Source organism: Hipposideros armiger, unplaced genomic scaffold, assembly GCF_001890085.2.
Source record: "Hipposideros armiger isolate ML-2016 unplaced genomic scaffold, ASM189008v1 scaffold_449, whole genome shotgun sequence".
Lineage (NCBI taxonomy): Eukaryota > Metazoa > Chordata > Mammalia > Chiroptera > Hipposideridae > Hipposideros > Hipposideros armiger.
In genome coordinates, this window is record NW_017731799.1 from 1,222,184 (window position 1) to 1,229,859 (window position 7,676).

General features: G+C 37.5%; 1 pseudogene; it reads right to left on the reverse strand.

Annotated features, from left to right (window-relative positions):
- Nucleotides 1–531: 531 nt before the first annotated feature.
- LOC109395024 (non-histone chromosomal protein HMG-17 pseudogene) overlaps nt 532–7,676 on the reverse strand; it is a 12,549-nt pseudogene continuing 5,404 nt past the window's right edge.

Sequence of the window (7,676 nt, forward strand, 5' to 3'; positions counted from 1 at the left end):
ACACCCTATAAATCTTAAGATCCTGCTTAGCTAATAGTGTTTAGCATAATTGTTGAGTAGACATAGTCACTATAGCCTTAGTCACATAGTCATTATAGGAAAAAGGGTTAAAACACAGTTAAGATAAATTGATCTTTTAGCATAAGAAAAAGTCAAGCTGTACCCTGGAGCATAAGAATTACCCTGATCTAAACTATGTAAAATAACTTTTTACTGATGAGATAATGGTCAACTATAAAAAGGGGCATGCTGTAAAATAAAGTGAGACACTTCTCGAAAAAGTGCGTGTTTTTTCCTTTTTCCTTACCGACTCCACCTCCACCTGAGGGAACCCCTGGACCCCGCGGGAGCTGGTCTCCCACAATTAAAAATATTTAAATACCAGGTATCCACAGATTCTTGCTTAGCTCAAAACATTAATACTATGTTTTTGATTCTCTGAAACATTTAATTTTTATTATAAAACTTGATAAATAGTATTTCAAACTGTATAGTCACCAGAAGTACACAAGTATCAAAAACGCACACACGTCACTTGGCGTCTCCAGCACCTTCAGTTTTATGTGCCTGGTCTGATCGGGCAGCTCCATTATCCGCAGGGTGCTTCCCATTCTTGCCAGAATCAGCTTTCCCCTCTTTCCCTTCGGCACCTTCTCTTCCTCCTTTGCAGGGCCTTCTTAGGCTTGGGCTCTGGCTTTGGAGGAGCAGGTTTAGCAGATGACCTTGCAGATCTTCTCTGTGGTTCGCACTTCGCCTTGGCTTTATCTCCTTTAGCATCCCCTTCAGCCTTTCTCTTGGGTGTGATGGTGATGGTAGCCAGAGAACAGTGGCCAGATGTAGGCGCTGGATGTGGGGATGCCCTGGTGCACAGGTTTTGGTTGGTCCAGGGGTCGTTCTCACCTCTTCTTCTTCATACTGCAACTCTTAAACTTGTTTTTTTTTTTAAAGATTTTTTTTTTATTGGGGAATTGGGGGGATGGGAACAGAGCTGGGGAATTGGGGGAAAGGGAACAGACAAGTTGCTGTTGTTTTGTTCTTCAGTCTAGTTGTGGAGGACATTGCTTCACTTGCCCAAGTTGGCACCATCGTTGCACTCTTCCTNTACTCCACGTCCCGTAACTATATAGATATATTCAATTATAGTTGACATACAATATTATACAACATCAGCTTCAGGTGTACAGTGCAGTGATCAAGGCTCTACCCCATCCATGAAGTGGTCTCCCTAACAAGACATGTGACCATCTGACACCTTACAAAATATTTACAACATTATTAATTATATTCCTCAAGCTGTCTTTTATATCCCTGTGGCAATATTGTAGTTACCTATTTATGCTGTCCAATCCCTTCCCCTTCTCCCTCATCCCCAATCCCCTCCCAACTAGCAACCATCAGTTTTTCCTCTGTATCTCTGAGACTATTTCTAACTTTGCTTGTTCATTCAGTTTGTTAGATTCCACATATAAGTGAGATCATATAGTATTTGTCTTTCTCTGACTGACTTATTTCACTTAACATAATGTTCTCTAGGTCCATCCATATCGTTGCAAATGGTAAGATTTCATTCTTCTTTATAGCTGAGTAATACTCCAGTGTATAAATGTACCACAGTTTCTTTTTTTTTCTTCTTCTTCTTTTTTGTGGGATCCAAACTGGTGGCCCTGCTGCTCAGAGCCCGTGCTCCTAAGCCAACTCTTAACCAACGAGCCACTTGGCCGGCCCAATGTACCACAGTTTCTTAATCCAGTCATCTACCGATGGGCATTTCAGTTGTTTTCAAGTTTTGGCTATTGTAAATAGTGCTGCAATGAACATAGGAGTGCATATATTTTTTTGAATTAGTGTCTTGGGTTTCTCTGGATAGATATCTAAGAGTGGAATTGCTGGGTCATATGGTAGCTCCATTTTCAGTTTTTTGAGATACCTCCATACTGATTTTCCTAATGGCTGAACCAATCTGCAGTCCCACCAACAGTGCACCAGGGTTCCCTTTTCTCCACAGCCTCACCAGCACTTGTTGTTTGTTGATTTATTGATGATAGCCATTCTGACTGGAGTGAGGTGGTATCTCATTGTGGTTTTTATTTGCATTTCTCTAATGACTAGTGAGGTTGAACATTTTTTTACATGCCTGTTGGCCATCTGTATGCTGACAGGTCTATTTTTTAGGAGGTGGGGGATTTTGGCTACTAGGTGACCAGTCTTTTCTTGCTGGAGATAATCATCCACTGGCTGAGAAACAGAAGTCCACTTTACCAGTCCATTTGGAGATATATACAAGGGTTACATTTCACCACCATTTGTTCCTTCTATAATTACTTACTATAATTATGAATACAAGATTTGCATTATATATGCATGATTTCTGTTTTAATAAACAAAATCTGACAGCTATTTAAAACTTTTCTAGTAATTTTAGAACCCAGAATTTTTATATATTCAATATTATTTTGTAAATTCTACTAAAGCCAGTTCTATTTATAAGTATTTAAAGTTATCCTACTCTCTTTTCTGAGCTAACGGGTTTCTCTAATTTATAAAATATAATACTTCCCTACTAAGTTAATATATCATGGTATGCTAAGGTTTGCAAAAGATATATCTAAATGATTCTCCCAATTAGTGTTTTCTTGATCCAGTGCTAGTCAAGTTTTAAAATTTCCTGTAGGGATATGAAGGAGATACCTTGTTGTACTGAATTCCACATAATTAGCAAAGAACAATATGTAAAAATGTAGCTCTTGAAGTTTTGCCTCAAATCTTCCTTTGACTCATGTGTCAGATTTTACCTTTTATATTATCCATGCCCTTATCTTAATTATATACAAACCTAGTGCAGAACTCCAATTTCTCCAGAGATATTTGGATTAATATATCATTATGATTAATATATAATTAATATCCATCAACTTAGTAGTATACAAATATAAAATTCTCAAAGCCAATTAAGAGTGCTATAAAATATAATCAGAGAATATAAAAATAAAATGTAAAATTAAAACAATAATTTAAAAAAGTCAGATGGTATACTACTAAACTATTCCCAGAAATATCACATGAAACCTTTTCTATAGATTAATTTCCAGATTATCTGAGTTCTGCTAGAATCTTTTCAGACCTAAATCTCCCTCAGTGGAGAATGTCACTTCACTGGTAGGATAATTGTTTTTCTTAAATGAGTAATGGCATTCTCCGAGGAATGACAATTAAGTTCACGAACTTGCCACCATGCGTTTCGTTGGCAGCACTGTACAAACAGCTTGGAAAGGTTTCATAACCTTGGTATACTCATATAGCAAACCTCATAAATGTAGTGAACCTTAAGTTTTTTTAAATGTTCCAACATTGTCTGTAAACATGGTAAGTGTTCAACTTAAAGTTACAAATCTAAGTATGATGAAGACTATTGTCCCCTAACATATATTTTGCCTTGTTCCATAGTAATAGAGTCTTTGATCTTTATTTGAGCATATCATCTACAAAACAGACCACATTTTCCAACCCCTCTTGTACCTAGGCATAGAAGTGTGACTAAGCTCTTTCTACAGGTGTTGTGAATTTTGGTTAATTGTGTGTCCACCTCCGAATTCTACATGTGGAAGCCCTAACCCCCAATACCTCAGAAGGTGACGGTATTGTAGATATTGTCTTTAAAGATGCAATTAAGGTTAAATAAGTTCCTTAGGGTGGGCTCTAATCCAATATGCTGGTGTCCTTGTAAGACAAGGAGATAATTTAAAGATACAGGGAGAAGATGGTCATCTACAAGTCAAGGAAAGAAATCGCAGAAGAAACAACCCTGTTGATGCCATGATCTTGGACTTCTAGCCTCTAGAAGCATGAGGAAATCAATTGCTGTTGTTTAAGTCCCCCAGTTTGTGGTATTTTGTTATGGCAGCTCTAGTAGACTCATACAGGTATATAAACAGAAGTGGTGTTTGAAAGTCCCAGGAAACTTTCTTAAAGGTAAGGGACATGTCTTTCTTCTCCTTCCTTCCTGGCTCCTTCTGGCTATAATCAGAATGTCTCCCTTGCTCCCCATGTAACCTCAGAAATAATTAAGAGTACAGCAACCTGATAGAAGGAGCTAGAGTCCCTGTTACTCACTATGGAGCCCATCCCAGTCCTGGGAGGATGGTTTCTGGACTTCTTGATTATAAGAGAGAAATAAACTCATTTCTTGTTTAAGTCAGTGTTATTATTTTTTTTTCTATTTTTCATAACCTCATCCCAACAAATACACTCCAATGTGCATTAGGTTGTCAGAAAAGTCATGACGTATTTTTTCTATGTTTTTCGTTGCAAAAATGTGTCATGACTTTTCCCACAACCCAATATTTCATATTGGAATAACAAAGGCAAATATTCTTAAAGATTAAATGTTGGGAGCCGGCTGCACCTCAGTGTCTGCCATGGCCAAGCGAACTGCTATTGTGACAAATTCTGAAGCTCTGACTGAGAAACAGATACTGCCTTATNCTCCAGGTTGAGCTGTTGTTCAGCATCTTAGCTGTAGAGGGCAGTGTCACTGGCCCTCATATGTGGGATCCGAACAGGGGCCCTCTGGCGTCCCAAGCCAGCTCTTAACCAACGTGCCACTCGGCCGGCCCCAAGCAAACATTTTTGATCTGTCCCTTTGTCTCCTCTTTGCCCAAGCATGCCACTAAGTACTTGCATTGTCCTGGGCAGGGAGGAGGACAAAGGGGCCATGGAAACCTATTTGGTCATAGCTAGAATTAGTGAACAGATGGAAGAAGCAGCCTGCTGAAGTTCAGGCAACTTTTTCTGTAACAGGCTCCATTCTGTGAACTGGAGGTCAGGGCTAGATGAGGAAATAGCAAAGGTACCAAGGTTGAGGGCGATCATTCTGTAGAGAAATCATCTTTAGCAGCTGCATCAACCTGAGCTCTTCCCTTTTAAGTGATCATTGACATGATTTACCAAATAAAACCTTTCTGTGTACTAAGAGATTGCTACAAATCTAGTACATGAAAGTAAAGCTTAAGTTCTCTTAGATGGTTCAGTAGTGAGAATGACTTAGGAAGATTTCATCTTAAAACCTTACGTCTAAATCAGTTTAACGAATACACATTTCAAATGGTAGTGAGAAGGCTATCATAAAGGTAAAATACAAAATATGCAGACACTTTCGCAACACAAATGTATTGACACTAGTGTTCTGATTCTTTCAAGTATTTCTATATTTAATTCTAAATTTCCCCATGTCAAAAACCACTATTTAAGAAAGATGGTTACCCTACCAGTTAACTGATGTGCTCTACTGAGGGAGGCTTATACCTGAAGGTTGCCTAGATTCTCATCTGTGACGCTGATGGGACATGCTGCTTCTTATTAATGAAAAAGGGGCGATGCAATAAACCCAACAAGCTCAGGGCGGGCCACAAGACAGGCCTGACAAGCTCAGTGACCAAAAGTAACTACACAGTATGGTCTGATCACAAATTCCTAACTGGGCTGGTCATGGTATGTAGTCACGTCCCAAGCCTATAACGTCACAGAACAGTCTGATCACAAATTCCTAACTGGGCTGGTCATGGTATGTAGTCACGTACCAGGCTTATAACGTCACAGAACAATCTGATCACAAATTCCTAACTGGGCTGGTCATGGTATGTAGTCACGTCTCAGGCCTATAGCTTCTTTAGCAAAGGTCAATCTTTAAGAGAAGATTGTTCTCATGCATCTAAGATAACACTTTTGAAATGTCAGAGTAATTTTTTTTTCCTACCCCTGTAGGTCCCAGGCAGCAGAGAAGGCCACCAGAGCACAAGACCACAGAACCCCTCATTATCATCTGGTTGCCCACATACCATCTCCATGTACTGTAAATGTTAACTACACTGTAACCCACTAATGTAAAAGAAGTATGTGTCTCTCCATTTTGTTTTTATCCAATTCCAGAGATTTCTCCCACTTTTCTTTCTTCCACCCCCTTAATCTATGATGAGTAGATTTCATGTAACCCTCCTTACGTCTCTTCCTTTGATTCTAATATATAAAATAAGCTGCAAAACTGCCATTCTCCAGAGCATTTTCTCAATCCATTGAGATTTCGCTTCCCAGCAATTGTCGTCAGCTTGGCTCAAATAAATTATTAAACATTTTCTACAGGTTTGGACATTTTTGGACTTCAACATTCTTGTTATTATGTTTGGATTTCATAACAACAAGAGGGTAGTGGTCACTTACCCCCATCCCTGGATTTAAATTATACACAGACCTAAATTCTCCTTTCTACTCCAGGAGGAGTAGGCAGGGAGCTCCAGCTCTCACCTTGTTGATATATTTACAATAAATGAACTATCTTTTTCTTGTAGCCTTGGAGACCTTTGAACATGATGGTTTTTACCATGTTTAAAGACCTCCACAACTCATGGAAACTTCCGTTCTTTCATACTTAAAACAGAGATAACAGAATCCTTTTAGACATTGAACATTATATACAATTAAATTTTGTATTTTTATGTGATTTTCACTGACATGAGGTTACAACTTATGACAGTGGCCAACTGATCCTCTCTTTCAGTCAGAAAGCATTTTTTAATTGAAGCATTCATATTTTCTTTCTGTATTCTTCATCGATATAATAAATAGTCAGTAACAGCAATAACTAGGCTCAATAAACATGTATTTTATTCTATTAATCTACTTTTACAAATTTAGCACATTTCTGCTAATTTTCACATTTTGCACATCATTCGAGCATTCAAATTTAGTGTATGTCAAAAGGCACAGTTATTCTCTTTTTGAAGCTTAAGTTGTATCAATTTTGGCAAGCAAGGCCTTTTCATATGACTCCATTAATCCCTGCAAACTTCCTTGTTTACTAACACAAGAAAGATGTTCCAGGGTTATCTGTACATTTTTGCCACAGATAAGGAATCAACTATTTCTCCAAAGAGCCCTCTTAGTTGAACAGAAATTTTGCAGTTGAGTGACTTTTATGTGGAGTAAATTTTTCATGGACTATTTTGGTGGAGAGCTAGAAAAAAAATTATATATAAATAATACATTAATATTATATGTTATATAAAATGATATGTTATTAATAATAAAATTTTATGTATATATAGATACACCCACTTAAATTCTCAATTTTAGAATTCTTCATCCTTTTCTCTGATACTAAAACTCTTTATTCCTAAAATTATAAAGATAATTTTTTGTTTTCCAAACAATATAAGAAAATAGTTTCAAATAATCATACAACACAAAGAACAAAATTACTGACTAAAAATCTCAAGAATTTTTCTGTGGTTCTTTTGTCTTTAGAATGTATCCCACAAAAGATGTTCAAGCAAATTATTTTATTCCTGAGTCATCTATAATCACCCACTTTAGATGGCTCTATAATTGCTTATCTGATAGACAGTTTAGTTCAGTTGTTTCAGTTCTTTTCAATATGAGGATGTTGGTATTCCAACAGCTGACAGGCTTATCTTTTTTTAAATTAGTTTCAGGTGTACAACACAGTGCAATAGTTACACTTTTTACCCCTCGAAGTGACAACCGCCCTCCCCCAATCCGCCACGCCACTTCCCCGCCCCCTGATATCATACATATCCATTACAATTCCATTGACTCAACTCCCACACTATATTCCACATCCCGTGACTATATATATATATATATATATATATATATATATATAT